The sequence below is a fragment of the Dendrobates tinctorius genome, unplaced genomic scaffold (assembly GCF_039654945.1).
Source record: "Dendrobates tinctorius isolate UK_male_01 unplaced genomic scaffold, ASM3965494v1 ptg000040l, whole genome shotgun sequence".
In the NCBI taxonomy this organism is placed as follows: domain Eukaryota; kingdom Metazoa; phylum Chordata; class Amphibia; order Anura; family Dendrobatidae; genus Dendrobates; species Dendrobates tinctorius.
The window spans coordinates 23,769,200-23,796,945 of record NW_027361708.1 but is presented as its reverse complement, the minus strand read 5'-3'; the positions used below and the strand labels follow the sequence as shown (position 1 = coordinate 23,796,945).

The following is a 27,746-nucleotide window of genomic DNA, read 5'->3' as shown; positions in this document are numbered from 1 at the left end:
AGCAACATGGAAGGAAAAAATAAACATTTAACTTTTTAGTTACAAAAATTATCTTTTAGAATCAATTTTTTTTATTTTCCCAAGGGTAAAAGGAGAAAGTGGACACCAAAAGTTGTTGTCCAATTTGTCCTGAGCACGTTGAAAACTCATATGTGGGGGAACCGCTGTTTGGGCGCATGGCAGGACTTGGAAGGGAAGGAGCGCCATTTGACTTTTTGAATGGAAAATTAGCTCCAATCGTTAGCGGACACCATGTCATGTTTGGAGAGCCCCTGTGTGCCTAAACTTTGGAGCTCCCCCACAAATGACACCATTTTGGAAACTAGACCCCCTAAGGAACTTATCTAGATGCATAGTGAGCACTTTAAACCCCCAGGTGCTTCACAAATTGATCTGTAAAAATGAAAAAGTACTTTTTTTCCATAAAAATTTTCTTTTAGCCTCAATTTTTTCATTTTCACATTGGCAACACAATAAAATGGATCTGAAAATTTGTTGGGCAATTTCTCCTGAGTACACTGATACCTCATATGTAGTCATAAACCACTGTTTGGGCGCACGGCAGGGCTCGGAAGGGAAGGATAGTCATTTGACTTTTTGAATGGAAAATTAGCTCCAATCGTTAGCGGACACCATGTAGCGTATGGAGAGCCCCTGTTGTCTAAACATTGGAGCTCCCCCACAAGTGACCCCATTTTGAAAATTAGACCCCCCAAGGAACTTATGTAGATGTGGGGTGAGCACTCTGAACCCCCAAATGCTTCACAGATGTTTATAACGCATAGCCGTGAAAATAAAAAATAATTTTTTCCTCAAAAAATGATTTTTTAGCCCTCGATTTTTTATTTTCACAAGGGTAACAGGAGAAATTGAACCCTAAATGTTGTTGTCCAGTTTGTCCTGAGTACGCTGGTACCCCATATGTAGGTGGAAACCACTGTTTGGGCACACGTTGGGGTTCAGAAGGGAAGTAGTGACGTTTTGAAATGCCGACTTGATGGAATGGTCTGCGGGCATCACGTTACATTGGCAGAGCTCTTGATGTGCCTAATCAGTAGCAACCCCCACATGTGACCCCATTTTGGAAACTAGACCCCCCAAGGAACTTATCTAGATGTGTGGTGAACACTTTGAACCCCCAAGTGCTTCACAGAAGTTTATAACGCAGAGCCGTGAAAATAAAAAGTCACAAACAGTGGTTTCCCCCACATAAGGAGTATCAGTGTACTCAGAAAAAATTGCACAACAAATTTTGTGGTCCAATTTCTACTGTTAACATTGTGAAAATAAAAAAGCGGGCTAAAAAAATCATTTTTGAGGAAAAAAATGATTTTTTTATTTTCACAGCTCTGCGTTATAAACTTCTGTTAAGCACCCGGGGGTTCAAAGTGCTCACCAAACATCTAGATAAGTTCCTTAAAAGGTCTAGTTTCCAAAATGGTGTCACTTGTGGGGGATTTTCACTGTTTAGGCACATCAGGGGTTCTCCAAACACGACATGGAGTCCAATCTCAATTCCAGCCAATTCTGCATTAAAAAAAGTCAAACAGCGTTCCTTTCTTTCTGAGCTTTGCCATGTGCTCAAACAGTGGTTTACCCTCACATATGTAGTATGAGCGTACTCAGGACAAATTGCACAAGAACAGTGGAGGTCTAAATTCTCCTGTTACACTTGTAAAAATAAAAATTTGGGGGTGAAAAAATAACTTTTGTGGAAAAAAATGATTTTTTATTTTCATGACTCTAAGTTATAAACTTATGTGAAGCACTTGGAGGTTCAAAGTGCTCACCACACATCTAGATAAGGTCGATAACGGGTCTAATTTCCAAAACAGGGTCACTTTTTGGGGTTTTCCACTGTTTAGGTACATCAGGAGCTCTCCAAATGCAACATGGCATCCGATCTCAATTCCAGCCAATTCTGCATTTAAAAGTCAAATAGCGCTCCTTCCGTACCAAACCCTGCCGTGCACCCAAACAGTGGTTTACCCCCACATATGTGTTATCGGCATATTCAGGAGAAATTTGCAGAACAAATTTTTTTGTTTATTTTCTCTGTTTACACTTGTGAAAATAAAAAAAAAATTGGTTGTGAAATGTTCTTAAAATGTTTGTAAAAAAAGGTTAAATGTTAATTTTTTCCTTCCACATTGCTTCAGTTCCTGTGAAGCATGGGAAGAGGGTTAATTACCTTCTTTAATGTGGTTTTGAACACAGTGAGGGATCCAGTTTTTAGATGGTGTCACTTTTGGGTATTTTCTGTCATATTGACCTCTCATAGTGACTTCAAATGTGATGTGGTCCCTAAAAATGGTTTTATAAATTTTGCTGTAAAAATGAGAACTTGCTGGTCAACTTTTAACCCTTATAACTTCCTAACAAAAATAAATGTTTGCTCCCAAATTGTGCTGATGTAAAGCAGACATGTGGGAAATGTTATTTATTAAGTTTTTTGTGACATGTCTCTCTGATTTAAGGGCACAAAAATTAAAGGTTTGAAAGTTGCAAAATTGTAAAAAATGTTGCCATATTTCTGTATTTTTTATAAATAAATGCAAGTCATACCAAAGAAATTTTACCACTAATATGAAGTAAAATATGTCACGAAAAAATATTCTCAGAATAAGCAGGATCCGGTAAAGTGTTCCAGAGTTATAACCTCATAAAGTGACAGTTGTCAGAATTGTAAAAATTGGCCTGGTCATTAAGCTGCAAATTGGCTCCGTCACTAAGCAGTTAATCATTCAATCTAAATTAAACTACAGGAAGTTAGTGTCAACAAACATACAGATTTGCCATTCCATAAATCTCATCATGAACCTCCCCATTAATTAATATTTTAAAGTTATCCAGGAAAGAAAGGAGATGTTTGTGGATGATTTCTGTGCTTTCTGATCTATGATGAGACGTATATCCCAGATTGTCAAATGGATAGGGGTTTATTCTATGCATTTTAAAGTAAGACTTCTTCATCAGGAAAGACCACTAATATCTACCACTATACTATACTATACAAGATACTAGTGGTCTTTCCTGATGAAGAAGTCTTTTGTACTTTGAAACATGTAGAATTAACCACTATTCATTTAACAATCTGGGATATACACTCCATCATTGATCTGCAAGCATGAAAATCATCCACAAACCTCTCCTTTCTTTCTTGGATATTGTTTTGTCATTTACTAACCCATAGATTTGCTGCAGTTGATGTGCTTTATTACATGATATATCGATACTCATAAAAGGTGAGTGTAACTTTTATTTTATCGCCTGCCATACTCCTCGGTAAGACCCTATGTTGGGCTGATCTCTCCTACAGCTCTGGGAATATTTTAAAACTGGGATAGACTGTTCTTTTGAAGAATATTGCAGAAGAAAGTATGGTCATATCAACAAGACATTGCATTAGGTGACATTGGGCTTGAAAAACCTTGCCCTCAGTTTGTATCATCATTCATTAGACTCAACATTGGACCTGTAAAGTGTGAAAGAAGTATTTTTTTTAAACAAAATGCGCCTAATGACAGGAATTTTGAGAAAACCCCATGTAAGGTTTCCGTGATGTAATCTTACTACAGCAGTTAGTTCTTATATGTTGTTCAGTGTGAAATATCTCATTTTTGTGGGACTTTTACAGAACTATATTCCTGCTCTATTTGAATATATTTATCTTTATTAAAACTTACAACTGAGGGTCAGGTTTGTCACACACCAAGCACATACAATAAATTGTGTTCTACACTGTATTACGCACAATATTATTGTACATATTGTATATTATTGTAAAATTCAGTATTACACAACATACTAACTCATTCAGTGTCATGGGTTGTTACAAATGTTTAGTCATTACAGTGGGAGTATTAAGTATTATATCCCTTACTGATTTTGTAAGTTTGCCCACTGACAAAGACATGAACAGTCTATAATTATAAGGGTATGTTAATTTTAACGTTGAGATAGAATATCAAAAATAAATTCCAGAAAATCACATTGTATAAATTATACATTTTTTTTGCATTTTGCAGCGAGAAATAAGTGTTTGATACCTCTGGCAAACAAGACTAAATACTTGGTGGCAAAACCTTTGTTGGCAAGCACAGCAGTCAGATGTTTTATGTAGCTGATGAGGATGTTTGCGCACATGTCAAGAGCAATTTTGGCCCTCTTCTCTTTGCAGATCATTGCTAAATCATTAAGGTTTTGAGGCTGTCACTTGGCAACTCAGAGCTTCTACTCTCTTCATAAATTTTCTATTGGATAAGGGTCTGGAGACTAGCTAGGCCACTCTGTGATCTTAATGTGCTTCTTTTTGAGCCATTCCTTTGTTGCCTTGGTTGTATCTTTGGGTCATTGTCTTGATGGAAGACCGAGCCTCGACCCATTTTTAATGTCTGGTGAGGGAAGGATGTTGTCACTTAGGATTTTATGGTACATGGCTCTATCCATTCTCTTATTCATAAAGTGAAGTAGTCCTGTGCCCTTCGCAGAGAAATACTATCAAAACATAATGTTTCCACCTTCATGCTTGACAGTGGGGATGGTGTTCTTTTGGGTCATAGGCATTTCTCTTCCTCCAAACACAAGTTGAGTTAATGCCAAAGACCTCACTTTTTGCCTTACCTGACCACAGCACCTTTCCCAATCACTCACAGAATCATCCTGGTGTTCATTGGCAGACATCAGCTGAGCCTGCATATGTGCCTTCTTGAGCAAGGGGACCTTGCGGGCACTGCAGGATTTTAAACCTTTATGACGTAATGTGTTACCTATGGCTTTCTTGATGACTGTGATTCTAGCTGCCTAGAGATCATTAACAAGTTCCCCTGTGTAGTTTTAGGCTGATCTCTCACACTCCTCATGATTGAGGATACCCCATGTGGTGAGATTTTGCATGGTGCCCAGGTCTATGTCGATTGACAGTCATTTTGTATTTCTTAAATTTTCTTACTATTGCACCAACAGTTGTCTCCTTCTCACCCAGTGCCTTACGCATGGTTTTGTAGCCCATTCCAGCTTTGTGCAGGTCTATGATCTTGTTCCTGACATCCTTTTAAAGCTCTTTGGTCTTTCCCATGTTGTAGATGTTAGAGTCTGACTGATTATTTGAGTCTGTGGACAGGAGTCTTTTTATAAAGGTTACTATGTAAGACAGCTGTCTTTAATGCAGGTAACAAGTTGATTAGTAGCATCTATCTGGTCTGTAGGAGCCAGAACTTGTAATGGTTAGTAGGGGATCAAATCCTTATTTCTCACTGCAAAGTGCAAATAAATTTATATCATTTATTCAATGTGATTTTCTGGATTTTATTTTTGATATTCTATCTCTCAATGTTAAAATTAACATACCCCTTAAATTATAGACTGTTCATGTCTTTGCCAGTGGGCAAACTTACAAAATCACGAAGGGATCAAATACTTATTTCCCCCACTGTATATGTTCCCTATGCAGATTTATTACCTCTGTTAGGAGCTTTGTTTCTATTCACACACAAGGCTCTTCACAAATTCACTCTTTCATTAATTGAAAAACCATGTACATGGTTAATGTAGTAGAATTCACTTAAGGTTATTTACATCATGTGGGCTGTACTTCTCATTAACTTAAAATTAGAAGAGCTGAAAATATTGTAGAAATGATATCAATTTTTCCTACTTCTATTTTTGGTGGCAACAAGAAATGCTCTGTCTTTGGAGCATCAAAACATTTCTGTGATGTTTATGATGGAATCCCCCATAGATTTAGATTATATGGTATTGAAAAAATGAATCAATCCAAAAGGGGAAGGAATTGGTTTTCCAATCTCTTGTCAAAAGAGGCAGTTTGGATTTTGAAGTTAGACATTTGCATACCTTATAGTTTAAAAAACAGGACGTACTTTATGAGCTATTGAAACTTGTGATACAATGTTTACTTCTCATTTCCCTTTTATGTTCTATTTTTCAAATTAAAGGAGGTTTGAATATGGGTTAACCATACCCCTTTCCATTTTGGATTTATCAGTCTTTAAATATCTGTTAGCTATGAATAAGTAACTACAAGTGGTCCAAAACACAAAAAAAGTTTAGGGGTGTTTAAGCATGTGCATTCTTTTCTGGATTTTTCTACTATGGTGTATGCAAAAATGAAGTTTAACGGATTATTATTTTGTGTTGGTACTGGATACTTATGTTAAAATTAGTATAGTACTGCCATCACTTGAGACCTGGAAAAGTGTGTCTTTCCTTGCATCATTCCTATATCATTCTATCTGATGGGAAGATTGAGTATTTGAGCATTATTCGAAGGGGAGGTGAACTTTTCCCCTTTTCCTTATATGTTATGAATATCTCTATAAGGACTTGCGACTTCAGTGAAGAAGATCACACACTGACATACATAAGCTTCTCCTGGCTAAAAGATTGTCAACTAGTCTGAGCTCCAAAGAAGGGATGTGGCCTCCCAATAATTCTTCTAAGAAATAAATATTATTAACATAACATGCATAACACTGGGCAATGGATAAGAGCAATTTGTTTTCTTTGAAAGTCATTAAGCAGATTATACTGCATAGCAAATTCTTTTCAATCAATAAAATTAAACTTTTTTAATACTGTAGATCACGACTCAGAGCTGAAGTTTAGAAATTGCCCTATTCTGTATTAATGCATTGAGGATGCTTGCATTTGACTTTTACAGTACACAGAAATATAGTATAAGCAAATCAATATCATATTACCCTATACATGGAATTTTAACAATCTGAAAGTTTCCAGAGAAAGTGAAAGTTTTACTCTGGACATTTAGGCATCAATGACCTTGGTCATAAAAGTACTAACATAAAATTAAGGTGTTTCTAAAACAATAATAACACTATGAAATTACACATATTTTGTATAGTATACTTATATAACTTACTAAATATGCAACTTGCACTTCCCTCAAATAAAATATAAAGATAAAAACCACTATTTGCTTGAGTTTGTCTCAGAGAACCCAGCAGTTGTCTGAATGGAATGATATGTAATTATTTGTAATTTGCATCTAAATGAGGTTTGTTGTACAATAGCTACTCCTTCACAGCTGGATGAAAAGAGAGCACCAGGAAAAATAACTTTACTATTGTTGTCATACTTGTAAGGAAATCAGTAGTTTTAAAGTTTTATATAGCCATTATTACACAATTTTCCAAATTCTAAGAAAAAGCTATAATCTATTTAAAATACTAATATAGCTTATGAGTAGCGGTGAGCAGATCAGGCAAAAATTTGAGTTCACTTTTTCATGTGGATTTTCTTAGGAAATTAATTTTGCAAAGAAGTAATTCTCCACTAATTTAATTTCTTTTACTATGCTATGGGGCCCTACAAACCCCAAAGCATCATAATCATAGGATGTAAAAAATAAAAAAAATTACGTTTACTTACTTTACCACTCAACTCTCTGGACCCTTCGCTCCTCACCATCACCTGTCTGGTTTTTGTTGTTGTTCTGAAATACCCTGGCTATAACTTCTGGCTCTGATAAGGCTCAGGAGACTCCTGCGCATGCTTCTGCAATGTCATGGAACATGTCAGAACCCAGAGATTTCATCACTCAAGACAGCAATAAGAAGATGGGCTGAGGAGGACCAAACAGGTAATGGCGAGGAGCTGAGTAATGAACAAGAGAATAGTTAATCCCCTTAAAAACAACGTTATTAAAATATATTTAAAAACACTCAATAGTGTCCCTATATATCATTAGATATAACACAATAATGTGTAGAGTGATATTATGAGTAAAACTATGACTAAATGCACCTATCTATGTCTCAAGGCAAAAACATACAATACACAAAGCATAACAAACCACCCACAAGATCAATATTATTATAATAAACTGTATGTATATGTAAAGCCATAAATACAATGTACGGCAATGGTGCCCCTGCTCAACTTGGTCATTCCTTGTATCCCCTAATAATATCCCATATATACTACAATAATATTAATATTAAACTTATCACTCCTACAACTGAGTATTAGATTTATAAAGAGTACCTTAGAAACATTAAACTCCTCTGATAGGGTATTACTTATCTAATATACCGTATCAATATAAGATATAAAAACCTTAATGCCAAGTGGTTCCACAGGTCATATATCCATAAAAAATTGGTGAAGTGAGGCTCATCAAGGAAAGTAAGGATTAGTCAGAGCTAATAGAAAAAATTGGAGTCCGGCTCAATAGTGTGGGATTTTTCAAATGAAAATTTAGTGCATACAAAATAAAATTTTTGAATTGCGTTTTGCGTTTTGAATGCATAAAACAGTCTTACTCATGAGTAAAATATAAAGAAAAGAAAAATCCAGTCCTGTTTAGCCAGACTCCAATTATTTCTATTATCCTTGATGGGAAGCCAGGGCGAGGCCAGTGTCTGAACCCCAGGTGGATGAGCATAGAGCAACTGGGTGAGCTGTAATCAAGTTTTTGTTATTAGTCAGAGCTGTAGAAAAAAAAACAGTCCAGTCTGCAAAGGCATGACATCCATGGTGTGGCATGAGCAATACGATGAATATAAATGTATATATTTTTAATCTTTTGAGGGCTTTTTACACTTCAGAGAAATTACGGTTAGACAATTTTGGTGAATCTTTGCGTAAGTAAATTTCCAAGAAATGCATTTTGGAAAATGTGGATTTTTGTAAAATTCAAGTATAATTCAATTCCACTCAAAAATATTTGCTCATCTCTAATCATGAGCAAACATACATGGCTTTTAAATATTCAATTCTTCACTTAGTCTTCTCATCAGTGGCATAACTAGAGTCTGATGGACCCAGACCAGAAATTTGATCTGTTCTTGATCTTTTAAAGACATACATATTCATCCCCCACATAATAATATCCCTGTCCTGGAACCTTACTCTAATACTCTCCCCCATACAGCAGTAATGTCCCCCAACCTGGTCCCCATAGTATAACATTTTCCCCAATACTGGGCCTCATCCTGGTTTAACATTCTCCATTCTGGTAAACTGTCCAAATTCCAGTAAAATGTCTCCTGTCCTGATATAATATTCCAATTCTAGTTTAATCACCCCCATTCTGGCATATTGTCCCCATTCTGGTATAGTGTCCCCCATTCTGATATAATATTCCCCTTCCTAGTATAATTTCCTCAATTCTGGTACAATGTCACTTTTCTGGTATAATGTCCCCCATTCTGATATTGTCGACATTCTCGTATAATGCCCCCATCTTGGTATCATGTCCCTCATTTTGGTATGTTGTCCCTATTCTGGTAAAATGTCACCCATCCTGGTATTATGCTCCCATCCTGGTATAATGTTCCTCATTCTGCTATATTGCTTTCCATTCTGGTATATTGTAGCTATTCTGGTATAATGTCCCCGTCTTGGTACTATGCCTCCATCCTGGTATAATGTCACCCATTCTGGTATATTGTCCCTATTCTGGTACATTGCTTTCCATTCTGATATATTTTCCCTATTTGTGTATAATGTCCCCATCCTGGTATAGCCTCAACCATCCTGGAACCATCCCCTTCTTCTCCAGCTTATTTTAAAAAGAAAGAAATCCTTAGTCTTGCCTTCATTTTTGTCCCATAACGCATGGCATCCTCTTCTGTAGCCAGCCCAGGAGCCGGCAGCTAACTTTGGTGTATCATGATGGGCATCGTATAATGTCACTGCCATGTGGCAAGAGTCACTGACATGCTGACATCTGCTGCTAGACTCTGCTTAGCCAGCATTGTGTATTTCAGCTCATGGATCTGTGCACTGCAATATATTTTACAGCAGAGGACACACATCCAGGTGAAATTGACATATGCAGGCCCCTCTCCTGCTCCTGCTTTTCATGATTTCCTTTGTAAGCTCAGGCACATCCTTAAAAACTAGAATCAAGTGATTTTGATGTTTAAGGAGGCCAGCAAGTGCATATCACAAAAATCTCTAAACTTAGTTCAAAAACACTATATATATATTTAAAAGTTTTTTTTATGCTTTTCTATATTAATTAACTGGCATAAGAATTTGCTATTTTGTCCTGCATATTGTTCTCAATGAGCATAATAACTGGTCAATTACTGCTGGTTAAGGCAGTACACTGGGTAAATAGAACCTCAGATAATGGTGAAAACCTGCTGATTATGACCTAATGTACTGCTCGTATTTATGTTTCAGTGAATTTCTAGTTACTATATTCTTTATAGATCTGAGATTTCTGCTGCTTTGTTTGGACAAATATGAATTGAGAAGACAAGCAGCCGAATGGCTTGAATCCCGGTACTCTATTCTTCTAATCCTAACTGAGCCTAATTAGAGTCTTAGAAATATATTGCTTTTGCTTTGCTTTATGTATGCACAAAGCATTTAACAGGTAATTAGAGAAAAAAAACCCTCACTGGTAGGTAAGGTAATTTCTAATTTGTCTGTCACAGAAGAGATTTGCTTTATTTGTGCTCTTAACTCTTCGGAGTTTTTCTTGCAGTAAATGAACAGCAGGTAATGAACAGCATGTAATTAGTGACTCAGCTCAATGAAGTTAAGAACTCATGACAAGTATAGGCCCTTTTACATTTAGTGATGCACCAGCGAACCCGACCAGCGATACGACCCGGTCAGGATCGCTGGTGCATCGCTAAATGATCGCTAGTGAGCTGTCACACAGGCAGATCTCACAGCGATGCAGCAGCGATACAGCGGTCATTGCTTACCTTTCAGACGCAGCGATCCTGACGTCCTCCCACCTGCGTCCATACGTCGCTCGTCGGCTCCACAGGAAGCCCAGCAGGAAGCAGCCAATGAGAAATGGAGCTGCGCAATCAGCGATGGACAGCGGGGGAGCCGGTCGGAGGTAAGTATCACGTCACGTATCACGTCACAAAATTGGTGACGTTATAGCGATATTGCTAGCGATAACGTTATGTGTAAAACCCCCTTATATCTTTTTTTGGCCAAAGTGTATTTAATAAGGTTATTGAGTTCTAAAGCTGACCATACATGTTGCAATTTGTTTCACCCTTTAAAGTGAACCTGTCAACACGATTTTGCTCAGTAAAGTACTACAGAGACTGCGAGGTTGGCCCTGTTATACTGATTAAAAAGATACCTTGTTGTTTTTGTTTATTCTGTATTTGCAGTTTTCAGTTAATGAGATTCTTGTGCTCCTGGGCAGTCTGTGGGTGGGGCTTTATGTGTTGATCTGCTTATATTTCTCCTTATAAGCTTTTGACTGGTCACTGGTCCTTCAGTGACTGGCCTCCTATTTTACATAATGCATATAATAGTGTTGATATTATTGTTGATAATATTCTTGACATACAATATTGTTGATAATGCCTATAATATTGTGGCTATTGTGAAGATAAGAAAAAAAATTACATCCACAAAATGGTGGCGGCACCTGCGCAGCAGCATCTGTCTCTTACCGATAGATGCTACTGTGCAAGTGCCGCCGGCTGCATAATTTTGTTGAAGGGAAAATTTAACAAGGCGGTGACGCTTGCACAGTAGCATCTATTGGTTAGAGATAAATACTACTGTAATGTGCAGGCATCACTGCCGGTGCCATTTTTCTGGATGTAATTTTTTTTCTAAGCCTCACAGCAGCCACATTATGATAGGCATTGTCAACAATATTTCATATTAAGAATCTTATAAACAGTAATATCAACAATATTATATGCAGTTCTTAAAAAAGGAGGTAGATCACAGAAGGACCAGTGACCTGTCTTAAGCCAATAAGGATGTATATGTAAGCAGAGCATCACATGAATCCCCGCCAACAGGCCGCCCCGGAGCACGAGAAACTCATTAACAGAAAACAGCAAATATGGATAAAACAACAATGACAAGATGGATTTCATCAACCAAGGTATCATTTTTATCTGCATAACAGCAGCAACCTGAAAGTCTTTGTAGTGTACTGAGCTAAATCCTGCATTTAAGACAGAGAATATTTTTTTATTTTGTTTTTTCTTTGTCACATTTTTAAAGCCATGTTATTTGAATTTTTTTTGTCGGCACAGCTGTATGAGGGTTTGTTGTTTCAGAGACTAGTTTTTTTTTGTTAAATGCAGCATTTTAGGGGGCATACACATTGTTACATGCCCTTGAAGAGAAATAGAAAAATAAACTAGAGTAGAATAAGCAAATAGAAAATAGTGTTAATTTTGTGTTGGTCATTATGATTACTGACGACAAAAAATCTGTTTCGTTTTATTGATGGTTTACTACATCACTACAATAAATATACTGTTTGTGTGGCGTCATATTTTGAAACCCCTACTTTTTATAACTTTTTCTCGATGGAGCTGTATGAGGGCTTACTTTTTGTGTGACTAGTTTTCAGTAGTAATATTTTCTTGTACATATATCTTTCTTTTTCTAACACATTTTTGGAGCCAGAATGTACAAACAATTTAGAAATTCAGTTTTTTAATTTAATCATTGTTCACTGTTAATATTAATTAACATATTGCTGTACTTTTTAGCCTACAGGGCTACTATAGAATGCACCACAGGCATAGAAACCAGAAGATAGGAAAAATATATTTCCTTCCAATAGAAACTTCCCTGGCAGTATAAACAAGCTGAGTGATAAACATATTTTAATACATTATGCCATAATAGGGAGGAAATAGTTTAATACTGTTTCTCTGCACCTCAGAATTATATGCATATAGTTTTACAACATGCAGATTGTGCAGTTTTCCTGTTGTGCACACATATACACAACACCGCTGCATATATACTACATGCAGAGCCAGAGCTATACTACATGCAGAGTCAGAGCTGTTGTACACACACACACAGCTCTGATACATGCATACAAACAATTCTGCTATACATAAAGCTCTAGTACATATACACACAGTTCTGCTACCTACACACAAATTCAGATCTGGTATAGATAGAGAACTGCACACACAGGCATTCTACATGCGAGTGCACAAACACACAGTTCTACTACATACACACATCCCTGCTATATCCAAACACACAGCCCTACTACATCAGACAAACATACACTACCACATTTTGAAGTTATTACCAGGTATGTCATTGATCACATGACCTGAAAGGTTCTTCTTCTAGTCAGGACCCGCAGCATTGATAACGCTTTAGTAATGTGCAGGTCTGGTTGCTTTCTTTCCTGCCTTGCACCAGTCACATTGATCAGTTTCAGGCAAAAGAAGCAAGAAAAGTGCCGCTGCATAATGCTCTCATTAATCGAGAATAATACCATGTCAGTGCTAGACTCAATGAAGGAAAGCTACCTCTAGACGTTAAGATGCACACTTCGTTGTAACAAGGTTTTTTCATGCTAAAAAGAGCATCTTGTAGTAAAAAAATTGTTAACTTTCTTACGCAGGCCGATGAAATTATGACAATACTCAATTTCTATATATTTTTAATGTTTTGCTACTGTGACACAAAAACATTTTTTATAGAATTTCTTATGTTCTAAGACCCATACCAAGATTAAGACGCTTATATTTTTTCTTCTTTCGCTGTATAGATTAAATGAGGAAACAGTTTGAAAGTGTGAGTAAAAACAATAACAGTGATATCCAATTTATCTCATATTTTACATTTAACTACTTTTTGCCAAAAAAATACATTTATTTTTTCACCATGATCTTAGAAGTATAACTTTGCAGAACAAAAAAATGCATGAATTTATACAATAAGTGTTAGGTGCCAGGATTCTCCCACTGCACAGGGAAGATCCCAAGCTTTGTCTGCCTCTGCGGTCTTTGATTCTGCTCCAGCCACAGAGGAGGCTGCTCAGTAAAGATGTCAGTCTCAGTGTCTTGCTCAGACTCATGCTGTTCACTTGGTTGCTACTTGCCTCCCAGCCAAGTTTATGGTAACCAGCAATAGGCAGCAGCAAACAGATGCTCTGGAGCCTAAGTCCAGAAATCACCCTATTGAGCATGCTCGTGTGGCGACCTATCATTGGAGGTCGATTGTCAACTGCTCTGGTGATGCGGTTGCTCCAGATTGGTCCACGAGCAAGGTCCTGTCTGACTGGACATGACCTGAACATATAAAAGGTCATCTGAGGTGCATGCCGGCGCGCTAATGTCATTTGCGGTCGTGTGTGTGTGGGTGGAGACTTTGCAGCTTTGTCAGCTGTGCGAGTGCCTAGCTTTCCTTAGAGAGGCAAGATTTTCTTTTCACTTTGCCTAGTGCCTGTCTTGGCCACGTGTGGTTAGCACACATCAGTTACGGGGCACAGTCAAACCGCTTTTGGTTTCAACTGGGTATTGCACACACCTCATTTAGTACCGCTCGGCAGCTAGCTGAGCTTGGTACTCATATTTTTGCACCACTCAGTGGTCAGCTGTATTAGTTAGTTTTATTCTTCTTTGCCATTTGGCAGTTAGGTGAGCTCGTAATCCTCTGCAAGTGCTTAACTCTCTGAGACGCTATCAGTCTGGTATCTTGCGTTTAGGCCACACTGTGTGGAGTAAACACAGAGTGCTTTATGGTGAATGATTGTCGCATGGCTCCACCATTGCTTACTAGATGCAGGATAACATCTCTGCATGGTGAACCCCGGGTTGCGATCACACTGAATAAAATAACTAATAAGGTGTGATCCGCCAACACTAACAATAGGTAGTCAGCAGGCATTCACCAAATTAACAAACATTGATTGTTCAATTAACATGTGCCTTTGTCCCTCAAGGATAGCACAACAATATTCTTCAAGGAATGATGCAATAGGCAGTGAGCAAGCATTCAACAAATCAACAAGCATCAAATCAGCCTACAAGAGTCAATGATCAGGCTCATATGAATAATAGCTCATATCCCTGGGCCTGCTGAATACTGAGTCTGGCATAATTAAGAATAAACATGGTGTCATCAACATGTCATTATGAATGCGGACATATCAAATATCTGGCATTTTTTAGGTAAGTTGTTTTTAAACTTAAATAATTTTTTATTGAGAAACCTGATATTTTGAAGAGAGTTTTTTTAGTGGTTAGAATATTTTTAATAATAATTATTAGTTCCCTTAAGCCTTATTAAGCATGCAACCCTATGATTGCTTAATAATACTCAGCATTGCTAAAGTAGTGTTTTGTATTACAGTATTGTGTCAGTGTCTGTCACTATTGACAGGGGTTAGACTGTAGTGATAAGTGAATTGACTAATTCTAGCAGAAGCCCAACTGTGTAGCATAAAATACAAGTTAATCAGATGCTTCCCTGATGGATAGATAAGTACATGTCTGCTTTTCTCAGCATTGAGAACACCAAGAGATGACTAAATTGAGATTTGTAGATGAAGACATTGGTCAAGTAAATTTAGTGCAGCAGATGAAAGACATATCATGCTTACTTTGAAATCAGATGTCCAGCAGTGGCATCAGCTCTGCGCTAGCAGCAACCAGTTGGACCCAGATACACCCATCTACTGTCACAAAAAATCTAGACAGAAGTGGTCTTTATAGATGAATTGCAAACAAAAAATATGCTTTTGACATGGAAACAAGGCCAAGCAACTTATCTATGAATGAAAACAATGATACTGGGGTACAGAAAAATTTCAGCAGGTGCACTGATAATTCAAAATGTGCAATTTTTTGCTATAGTAGAAGGCAGTTTGTTCAAAAGGCCTGTAAAGTGGTACATGAATGAGCATTGTAGACCACAGTGAAGCATGTTGGAAGTTCCTTGCAAGTTTCCGGTTGCATTTCAGCAAACAGAATTGGAGATATTGTCAGGATTAATAATACAGGCAAATACTTATCCATCATGCAATTCCATAAGGAAGATGTTTAATTTGCTTCCAATGTACTCTGCAGCAGGAAAACACCCCTAAACATACAGCCAATGTCATTAGGGATAATAATCAGTAAAAAGAAGAACAGGGATTCCTGGAAGTGATGATTTGGCCTCAACAGAGATCTAAACTTAAAATCACTGAGCCTGATGGGGATTAACTGAATAGACAGAAGGATTTGTGCAAACGTAAATCCACAGATCTGTTGTTAGCTCTTCAAGATGTTTTTAAAAATTTCCCTGCCATGTTCCGTAAAAAACTCCCAACAAGTGTATCTAGAAAAATTGATGCTTTGATGCTGTATTGAAGGTAAAGGGTGGTAATTCCAAAAATTAATTTGATGTAAGCTTTTATTTTGTTTATCCAGTTTACATTTTAATTGATAAAAATATAACTATTAATGAGTCATTAAAAAACATTCTTACTAGACCTAGCCAAGGAAAAGGCATTTGAGCAGAGGTCACTAATGTAGATTATTTGTCATGATCCAGGATGGGGTTTGTCTTTGGCCCATCCTGGTCAGACAGGGGTTAATTGTTTCTGCCTCTCTCTGGCAGAGGGCGGCTATTTAATGCTCACTTGACCTACGTCCGGTGTCAATTATACTCCTGCCCTCGGCTGAGTTAGTTGACCTCATGCGTATGTGTGCCTTGTGCCTGATAACTTGCTTGCTTGTTTGGTTTTGATCCTGTTCTGTCCCTGTTTTGAGTTCTGCCTGTCACCTTTGTACTGCGCTACCTCTCTGTGTATGACCCTCTGCCTGTGACTTGACTATTCTCAGCTCGTCCCTCTGCTTCTGCACAGCCCTCTCTGTGTATGAACCCTCGCTTGTCTGACCTGCATTTTCCTCTCCTCTAAAACAGTTTCCCTGCAGTAGGTACATTACATCATCTGCAGCAGTAGGATGCTAAGCCCCGCCCCCTGCAGTCACATGATCGTAGGTCCTGGGACTCCTTACTATTTTCAGTGTCGCAGGTCATGTCTGCTTGAACCATCATTACAGTGTTGGACCCCGCGCTCTCCCATAGTGTGGGTAAGTCACCCTGCTCTGCGTGGCAGTTTGCCGATGCTTACAGGGTCCTGACATTAGAGTCCTGACATTATTGAAGTGTTATATATTTCAAAGTGCAAGGCAGTTAAACATGCCATGAATTTAACACTATAACAATCTAACACACATCTCACATCTCTTCATATATGTAAATGATAAATTCAACTGCTGTGTTAACCCTTATGAAGTCTGACGTCACTACCATCTTTGAAAGTTTTAATCAATGATACATGTTCATTTTACTGAGTCTGTTCCCAAATGCTGTAATGTTTGTTCCCATAGCTCGAGGACTTTATGGTCCATGTTGATTTGCAAGCTTGTTTGTTTGTCTTTGCATCCTCCTATTTCTATGTAAAATCAACTTGATTTCCAAGCAGTGGAATGAAGTGACTTGACAAGTTGTTATGCATTTTCCGCTATAAAGATACTCTATACATTATAATATTAGTCAATGGAATAACTAAAAAATCTAGCGACTGCCAGAAAAAGAAACAGAAAAAATTTTCAGGAAGCGTAAAGAGGAAAAAATGCTGGCATTTCTTGAAGCATGTTCCTCCTAGAAAATACTGCTTGCATCGAAAACATTGTGTGCACATACCCTAAGACTACAATGCAATTTTGTTGAACAAATTGATCATAACAGTGCCCTACAAATTGACCAACCATTTATTGTGTATTGAGTGTTTGGCTGTTGCTATTAAAAGTGAAATGGAGGCACTATAAGGCAGAAACTAGCTAACACTAAAAAAAGAATAAGTAACAGGAATGACTCACTCATGAAAGATTAATTTTACATTTGCCTGAGCCCTCTCTGTTATCACAATGGAAGGTTCATTGAAATATTTTTTTCTTCTCTGGATGACTTGGCACAACGATACACTGCATGGCCACCAAATTAATTTCTATTATGTTAATGTAATGGTATGCCAAAACGGTAGACATGTGCCACACATTCAAAATCCACACAATGATCTAATACTGCACAGTTCTAGCATATTGCATGGTCTGTCCTCTTTCTTTTTTAACTTGGACTAGCACTCCTTGCATTTGGCACAGGTGTTTTTAATTAGCTAGAGACATTCAGAGGGTTCAGCCTATTTTTGCTCTCATTTCACAGTCTGAGATCATGTGGAAGATGAGTTTTCTTCTCCCTTTACTTGGTTTTGGTGCTGTGTGGTGGCCATTGTTGCCATGGGGCAGTGTGGCCTGGAGTCAAGGGGACTCAGCCTTGAAGCATGGTGCACTGTCTCTGAGGCAGTGGTTGGCCCACAACCTCGCACCTTTAGGGCTATACACAGTTAGGGAACCACTGAAAGGTTTGCCATGATGTGGCACTGAGCTTCATACAATGTGATCCCAATATTAAACTAAGAACCTCATGTTCACTTTAGTAAATTTTGGACTATCAGCAGTACAGCCATATCTTTTTTCTACAGTTATAGCTGAATCTAATGGTATATTCTCCATGGTCACTCCAAAAAAATGTTTGGCAAACAAGAAATTAGTCTGATAAATACAATAGGTTGCCTGAGGTTTCAGCTATAGGAACAATGATAATTGGTTGATGTCCAGTGATATTGTAGATCAATAAGTATAATATAAAAATGTAGTACTCAAATCAAATTTAATGAAATCAGACAAATTTATGACAGAGAAATGCAGTCCACAATATGGAAACATTTATTTTTAGGATTACGACCAAAATTAAGACAGTTAGGAAAAACCTTTGTAAAATACATTAATTCAAGCTTAAAATTACCAAGGGCATTGAATATTGATGCATTCTGCTCTGCTTATCTTTCATCTAAGTAGGGTCCATTTCTGCTGGAGTCCAGGAGAAGAAATTGTATTTCATTATGATAAACTTGTCACCCGTGTGATATTAGACTTTGCTACACTTTGATAAACAATAAGAATGTAAGAAATCAAAAAATAATTATATCTTCTGGGAAAATATAGTATAGATCAATATTACTGTATCTGTCAGGCTTCTTCTGTGAAATACTCAGTCTGTTGTGTAATTAGCAGGAAAAGAGATTGCATGGGATATTTTGCTGTGCTAGTTCTGTATTCAACATAATTGACATAATTGCTCTATTTACTGTGATATGTGTATTATTGGCTTATATTTAAAATGGAAACAGAAATAAATGTTTTTTTTAATCATTTTCAAGAAGCCAATTACAGGAACTTCAGAATAATGATATATATTATATTTTGCAGTATGGTTTAAGGTATTAATATATTTGCTAATTAAGTACGTATACAACTCTGCATTGGTTAGAACCCTTGAGATATGATGTATAGAGAATAGTAGATATCCTTTCTAGATCACAGCAATATTGTTGTGTAACACTAAAAAATCCATAAGATCTAAGCGAGAAGGATGTTTTCATCTTCTATCCAGAAGTGCTCGAAATTCATCTAATAATTATAAAACTGATGAGTAGATGATGGCACTGTCACCACTTAGAAGTCCATAAAAAAATACCTGTCTTCAGATTGTGAAAGTCAGTAACTTATCTAATAAAAATGATTTGATCTATCAGAGTCATAACTAACACTAATTAATGTCCTGTAAGTCATGGACTAAATTTAATCCCTTGCCAATGTTGGCCATACATGTACACCACAGCAGTCAAGGAGTTCCTGCAATACATGTATGGCGCGGTGATAGGCCTAGCTCAGAGGCAGAGCCAGCACCATCAGCAGCATGTAGTAGCTATACCTCACAGCTGACATCCTACTGCAATGGCCTCTAGCAGCAATTGTAACAGTTTAACCTTTTCTATACCATGTTCAATAGTGAACATGTCATGTAGATGGTTATAAGACGTAGAGGACTTTTACACTCCATTGTCGCCTCAGTGGCATATTCTCTCAGCATTGGTGGTTGTCATGGCAACTTGAGAGCAAAAATTACTTCCACGTCAGTTAGACTCTGCCATAAGCCTTGTCTAAAGGGCCTCCGGTTAGTGATCCAACAGCCAAAAGCTTTAGTAACATAGTGGTACTAGGTAAAAAAATAAAAAATTGTCCAATAAAACTTATAAAAATGTAAACAAAAAAATGAGCACGAAAAGTAGAGATAGGTTTTTAAATTAAAAATTCAGTTTTTATATAAAAACAAAAGTAAACTAAAACATACACTACACATAGATTGAACACCTTAAAAATAAATAAGAACACTTAAAAAATTAGGTTTTTCATCATATTGACACACAAAAAGATGATACAAAAAGTTACCAAAAAGTTGTAAATAGTGCTGAGCATTCCAATACCGCAAGTATCGGGTATCGGCCGATATTCACGGTATCGGAATTCCAATACTGAGTTCCGATACTTTTAGCATATCGAATACCGGAATCGGAAGTTCCCATAATGCTAGGAGCCAGTTTGATTTGATTCAGCCACTGATAATCCTCAGAAGTGTGGGCACATCCTGTTAGGCATGTAGGCATGTTAAGTAATGGCATGGCTTTGATTTGCTGCTGAAATGATATCATGATGCACTATAAAAGCCGCCACTGCCGCCATTTCGGGTTCACTCTGCTGTGAATTCAGTTAGGGACAGGCTGCTGTTCAAGACTCTGAGGGACAGTTAGAGATAGCGATTTTCAAAATCATATTGTACTTTACCCAGGCTACATAATAGACCACTGTAGCTTTCTTTTGCCTTGCAGCAGTGTTCACAGCTGTCTGCAAGGTCTATGTGAGTGCAACTCACGCTGTATAGTGTGTCCTGCAGCCACGTCTGGTTGTAGGCCGCTCAGCATGTGTCATTGCCTCATACATATTTTTCTTTTTTTGCTGCTCATTTTTCATTCTCCTATTAGTGTGCACTGTGCATCCATCCGTATTCATATACGTTGGTTGGTTGCAAACACTATAGGAGTAGACAGCGGAACCTCTCTGCAGCCTTTCAGTGCTAGTGCCCAGTTTTCTGCACTGTTCATGGCTGTCTGAGAGGTCTCTGTGTGTGAGTGCAGCTCACGCTGTAGTGTGTTCTGCAGTCACGTCTGGTTGTAGGCTGCTCAGCGTGCGTCACTGCCTCACACACATTTTTATTTTATTGCAGCTCATTTTTCATTCTCCTATTAGTGTGCATCCATCCGTATCCATATACGTTGGCTGCAAACACTATAGGAGTAGACAGCGGAGCCTTTCTGCAGCCTTTCAGTGCTAGTGCCCACTTATCTGCACTGTTCACGGCTGTCTGAGAGGTCTCTGTGTGTGAGTGCAGCTCACGCTGTAGTTTGTCCTACAGCTACGTCTGGTTGTAGGCCGCTCAGCGTGCGTCACTGCCTCATACATATTTTTGTTTTATTGCAGCTCATTTTTCATTCTCCTATTAGTGTGCATCCATCCGTATCCATCTACATTGGTTGGTTGCAAACACTATATAGGAGTAGATAGAGGAGCCTTTTTTCTGGATTGTGCCCCTCAGCCGCAGCCAGATTAGTATTACCCTATTTTTTGGAGCCTCATCTCTTGCATTGTAGGTTACCTTCCTGCATTGTAATAGCTCCAAAAAGTTTGTGATACTATCGCTTTCAAATCTTTAGTCACATCCTTTTTGTTTTTTTGAAAAAACAAAACAAAATAAGGTTCACCAAACACTCCATTTCACAGTTGTGTAGGCCACATTAGCTCATATTAAAGTGTAGTCCACACACTTTATAAAGTTAGTGTTTCTTATACCTGTAACCAGCTGTTCAGGAATAAGCACACTAAGCCCCCCCTTTGTACTTTTCTGCCTATCTTTATCAGTCTACCAAGATGAAGAAGGCAGGGAGTAAGGCACATGGATGTGGAGTTTCAGCAGGGAAAGGACGTGGGGATTCTGCAGGGAGAGGACGTGGGGATTCTGTGCCTGCTGCAGGCAACAGTGAGTCAGCATCCCCCAGATTTAGCAGGCAACAGTCCTTTATGTGCAGATTTGTAGGACCTCACCGTACCCCACTGCTGTGGGAGGAACAAATTGAGTAACATCAGTTGATGACGAGACTCAGGTGCCACTTTCTGGTGCGTACGGTTCTGGCGAGACTACCCAGGAGAAGCAGGTGTTTGAAGAGGGGAGTGTAGATGATGAGGTCCTTGACCCATCATGGCGTGAGGGACAGGAAGGTGGTGGGATCAGCTCTGAAGAAGAGATTCCCTGAACGGCCAAAACAGGAGGGAGAGGGAGGGGGCAGACTTGGCTGCCTGTAGCCTCCACTTCGGCACCCATTAGGAGCACTCATCTTCCAAAAGCCAAAACGGGCACTCCAAAGACTTGCCGTGCGTGGTCCTTTTTTGACACAGTTGCAGATGACATTTGCTTTGTCAAATGCAAGCTGTGTCATCAGAAAGTCAAAAGAGGGAAAAATGTCAGCAACCTCAATGCCACAAATATGAGGAAACATGTGCGGACCAAGCACGTGGTGGAGTTACAGAGACACACTGAAGACGTAGGACAACCTACAGCACCACCTACCACCTCTTTAGCTCGTGTTGTAGCTTCATCCTCCAGCTCACACACAGCTGGTTCGGCTTCCTCACAGGATCGCCATGGAAGAACCTCTGGCACTGTTTTCCAGAGACCCAGTGACATTCCACCCACAGCACCACGTTCTCGTTCATCCTCACACTCCCAGGCCACTCTACAGCCATCGGTAGCACAGGCATGGGATAAAAGGCGGCCATACTCAGCAAACTGTCCCCAAGCACAGGCTCTGAATGCTGGCATTGCCAAATTACTGGCCCTTGAAATGCTCTCATTCAGGCTGGTGGAGACTGACACCTTCCGGAACTTCATGGCATTGGCAGTCCCACAATACACTGTGCCCAGCCACTTTTATTTCAGCAGGCAAGCCGTCCCTGCCCTGCAAAAGCATGTGGAGGGAAAAATTAAACATGCGCTACTAAACGCCGTCAGTAGCAAGGTCCACCTGACCACCGATGCGTGGACCAGTAACCTTGGACAGGGACGATACCTTTTACTCACTGCCCATTGGGTCAATGTTGTAGAGCTGGGTACAGATCTTGAGAGTGGCGCTGTACGTGTTCTGACAACTCCAAGGATTGCAGGAATCCAGTCTGTACTCATTGACTCCTCCTCATACTCCAGTTCCTCAGAATCAGCGCTGCAGGAGCCTGTTACGACCGATATGAGTACAGCCGTGGCCAAACGTCAACAGGCTGTACTGAAATTAATTTCTTTGGGAATCGAAGCCACACAGAGCAGGAGCTCTGGAATGCCATCAAGCAGGAGAGCGACGTGTGGTTTCTGCCAGCAAATCTCCAGCCAGGCTTGGTAGTGTGTGACAATGGCCGAAATCTGGTGGCAGCTCTGGGCCTAGGCAACCTCACTCACATCCCATGTCTGGCACATGTGCTCAACTTGGTCGTGCAGAGCTTTCTGAGGGACTATCTGGATCTTGATGCACTGCTGCACAAGGTCCGCATAGAGTGCGCTCACTTGTGGCATTCCAGCACGGCAAGATCACGCATTGCAGCTCTGCAGCGCCGATTACGCCTTCCGGAACATCGCATCATATGTGACCTACCCACCAGGTGGAATTCTACGTTACATATGTTGGAGCGGTTGTGTGAGCAGCAGGCAGCAGTCATGGAGTACCAGCTGCATCAGGAGCAAACAAGTCGCACTGTGCACCGGTCACACTTCAGCACCACTGAGTGGGCCTCTATGAAGGACATCTGCCTCGTTTTGCATGCCTTCGATGATTCCACGCGGATGGCGAGTGCAGATGATGCACTAGTCAGCATGACTGTCCCCCTTATGTGCCTGCTTCAAAAAACACTGCAAGCACTAATGGAGGAGGTTTTGGAAGAGGTGGAGGATGAGGAGTCACAAATGCCATCTGCTTCTGGACAGTCTGCGCTACGTGGTTCCTCACAAAGGCCTAGGCAGGGGACACTTTGTGAGGAGGATGAGGAGTCAATGGAGGAGGAAGACATCTCTCCAGAGTAGGGAGGTACACAATGCTCTAGTCAGTATGTACAGCGAGGGAGGGGTGATGCAGAGCAGGCAGAGATGACTCCTCAAGCAGGGGACAGCGTTTCTTGAGCAGTTGGGAGTCTGCAGCACATGGTTGCTGCAGTGCCTGAGAAGAGACCGCTGCATCGCCCACATTCTCAACACGGCTGTTTATTGGGTGTGCACCCTCCTAGATCCTCGCTACCGGGACAACTTACAAAGCCTCATAACACCGTTGAACTGGGAGCATAAAATGCGGGAGTACCAAGACACACTGGTGAAGTCCATCATGATCTCCATTCCACCCAAGAGCAGTGCTGCTAGTGCTTTACAAAGCAGCTCTGTGCGTCGAGGCAGTGGAGGAAGCTCTGCACAAAGAGGGAGCATAGGCAGTGCCTCAGCACAAGGCAAGACCAGTATGGCCCAAATGTGGCAAAGTTTTGTGTGCTCACCACAAATGTCTACACCATCACAGACAGCTCCAGTCAGCAGGATGCAATGTTTCCGTCAGATGGTGACAGACTACATGTCTTGCCCGGTCAATGTACTCCCAGACGGCTCTTCCCCCTTCAAGTTTTGGGTCTCTAAGCTGGATACATGGCCAGAGCTTAGCCAGTATGCATTGGAGGTGCTGGCTTGTCCTGCTGCCAGTGTATTATCGGAACGTGTCTTTAGTGCCGCAGGTTGTGTACTAACAGACCGTCGCACGCGACTATCCTCCGATAACGGTTGACCGGCTTACTTTTCTGAAAATGAACAAGGCCTGGATCTCGCCAGAATTTGCCAGTCCTCTTCCAGAATAAATAATTGGTTGGCAACAGTATCCAGGTCTCCTGTTGTGTTCATGTTTCTACCACCTGAACTGTAATCCCTGGGCTTCAACACAGCAAGTTGTTGCTCAGAAGTGCCGTCTGCACAGAGAAAAACACTAGCTCCTGTGTTAGTGGGGTTCAGCAACGCCAGCTGCTCCCTTGCTGTGTGGACGGCAATGTCTTCTGCTGCCTCCACATTCACACTACTAGTGATTTCAAACTGGCTCCAACTAGGCCTCTGGCTCCACTCTGTCTCTAATGTTTCCCCTGGCCTCCAACCCTGCTAGTTGCTGCTCAGAAGTGGCGTCTGCACAATCAACACTTGTTCCTGTGTTACTGGGGATCAGTAACGTCAGCTGAACCCCTGATGTGTGTCCGGCAATGTCTCCTGCTCTGTCCACATTCCCACTACTGAAGACCACACCGAAGAAGACCAAAAAGATGACCCTGAAGAAGATGACCAAGAGGACAAAGAACATGAAGACAACCACCAAGATGCAGAACAACAAGAGACAGAAGATCAAGAAGCAGAGAAATCAAAAGCAGAAGAACATTAAGCATAAGACTAAAAATCAGAGCAAATGATATTATCTAAATTATAAGCAGAAGAAGACTAAGCAGTGTGTGGGGGTGAGTCCGTTCCTCCTCGTGCTGCCCCTGGAAAATGCCTGCTGCTGCAGGCCAAACTGAACGCGGACAAATCCTGTTGTAAATCTTTTGTGATAGGCAGAACGGAAGGTGTAATCTTCAAACTTTTATAGATAACAGCTACTGGAATGACTGTCACAAATAAGAATATGATGAAGAAGAAGAATAGGAAGAAGATGAAGAAGTAGAATATGAAGAATAGTTGAATAAGAAGATGAATAGGAAAAAGGTGAAGAAGAAGAAGATGAATAAGGTGAAGAAGTTGATGAAAAAGATGCTGATGCTGCTGCTGCTGAGGATTATGAAGGAGAAAGTGTGGGAGAAGTAAAAAAGAAGGTGAAGAGCATGGAAGTAGTGAAACATACATATCTGACAAAATATTAAAGAGGTTAACATAGTCAATATCTTTGTAACTCCGAACGTCTTAAAAAAAAAATTATTCCTGCTATTCCATTTGATTGGGCTAAACCTCTATGCCTTTAATGTCTCCTCCACCTCCCCCAATACATTCTACATTTTTCTTAGTTGTTTTTCCATGTAGAATTAACCTACAAGGAAAGAAAGGGTTTTTTTTAATTCGGATATTTCGGTCCCTTTGACTTGAATGGGACTTTCGGGATCGGAATCGGTGATACCCGATACTTTTTGGATATCGGCTGATCCAATCCGATCCAATATTTCTCAATATCGGATGGTATCGCTCAACAATAGTTGTAAATAATTAAAATATTTGTCCTGAAGAAGGAGTCAGGCCAGGATCACACATGCGAGAAACACGGCCAAGTCATATATTGCTATGTGGCCACACGCTCCGATCCGAGTTCTGGCAGCAGTGCCGGGTATTAACATGCGAGAAGCGACCGTATTTCTCACATTTGTGATCCCAGTCTTAGGGTGACTCTGAAAAGCATTGATAATAAACCTACATTTTGATTACTATTGGATTGTGATTCCAGAGATCATAATACTTCCCTACCCCTGGTGTTTTAAATCTGATAATTTTATGGAAAATGCAGCATCTGGCTTACAAGCTTTTTGGTGTTGTGTCTTACACAACTCTATAAGGTGAGTGGTTCTAGTTATCTATTATCACCTTACTGCCTGGATAAGACCCTATTGCACTTTTGCATCTCTTTCTAGAACAAAAAAATGTTATGTCTAACAGGAGGGATGCAAACACATTATTTTTTGCAAAAAAAGTTCTTCGTTGAGCAAAAGTAGCAAAACATAAAAATCCTAATATATATCTGGCATAATTATATTCCTACTTGATGAAGAGCAATCAGTTTATAAATTATTGTGGAGGCTGATGATTATCTTTTTGTCATGGTCCATGTAGGAAACAATGACATCATAAGAGGTAGGCGGAGATGAGCAGATTTGGCGCAATTCAAACTCACTTGTTCGTGTGTATTTTCCAGATGAATTAAATTTGCAGAGAAGTTATTCTATGCAAGTTTATGCCCCTTGCTATATTATTCTATCTAAAAAGACCCAAAAATCTAATAATTGTAATATGTAAAAAAAAAATACCTCACCAATCACCTCTGTGATCACCTTCATTGCACCTTACTCGCTCTCCAGTCCTTAGCATTTCCATCACACCATATTTCCTGACTCAAGATTCCCTTTAGGCTAGGATCTCTCCCTGCAAGAAGGCTCTTGAGTTCACTTTGCATGCTCTGGGGCCTATTCATGGATGGAATTCCCAGCTTAGCCTGAACACCACATCAGAGAAGGAGAACAGTCGAAGCGGCAAGGATTTGAGTAGTGAGGTAAAAATGCTTATTTTGCTGAAATCATGCAGAGCATATAAAAAAAATCAATATTTTTGAAAATAAGGAATTTAAAAGAATCAGGCTGCAAGTACCTATAAAGTAGTATATTAGCATATTACTTACTGGAGAAGCGGCAGGAATCTAGGGAGAGAAATCCACCAATTAAGTATTGGTGCAGTGCAGAAGGATTTAAGTTTATAGAGCACTGAGTTGACTTCTTATAAACTATAATCTTTATTTTGCAGAATTATTGCAATTGAAAGGAAGTGGATCTGCTCTTCTGGAGGACAAGGCATAAAATGAAGGGGCAGATAGGTTAGAGAGTGATCAGATTTTACTAGTGTGGAGAAGTCTAGTCCGGGGGTGGATTAGGTTAATGCATTTATGAGATACATATGTTATAAACCCTATACTTGTCGCCTATAGGAATACATGTCGCAGTCTGACTGATCAATATATACTTGCAGTACTCTATTTTACCATTTTTATCACTATTACTATCTAACATTAGCTGCTCCTAGTAAATGCTGTGATGTGCAACTTTCTATGTGAGGAAAAATGTTGTGTTTTTCTTTACCTTTCTTTCCACTTTACATTAATTAGTTTGGAGCACCTACAGGTATAACAAAGTTCCTGAATGTGGCTTTGAATACTTTGAGTGGTGACATTTTTAAAATTTGGTATTTTG

The 27,746-nt window shown here is 39.5% G+C and overlaps 1 protein-coding gene across 4 annotated transcripts in view; it reads right to left on the bottom strand.

The window, feature by feature from the left end:
* Positions 1-27,746, bottom strand: part of GRID1 (glutamate ionotropic receptor delta type subunit 1) — a 1,795,826-nt gene that overhangs the window by 472,882 nt on the left and 1,295,198 nt on the right. The gene's annotated exons all lie outside the window — the stretch shown is intronic.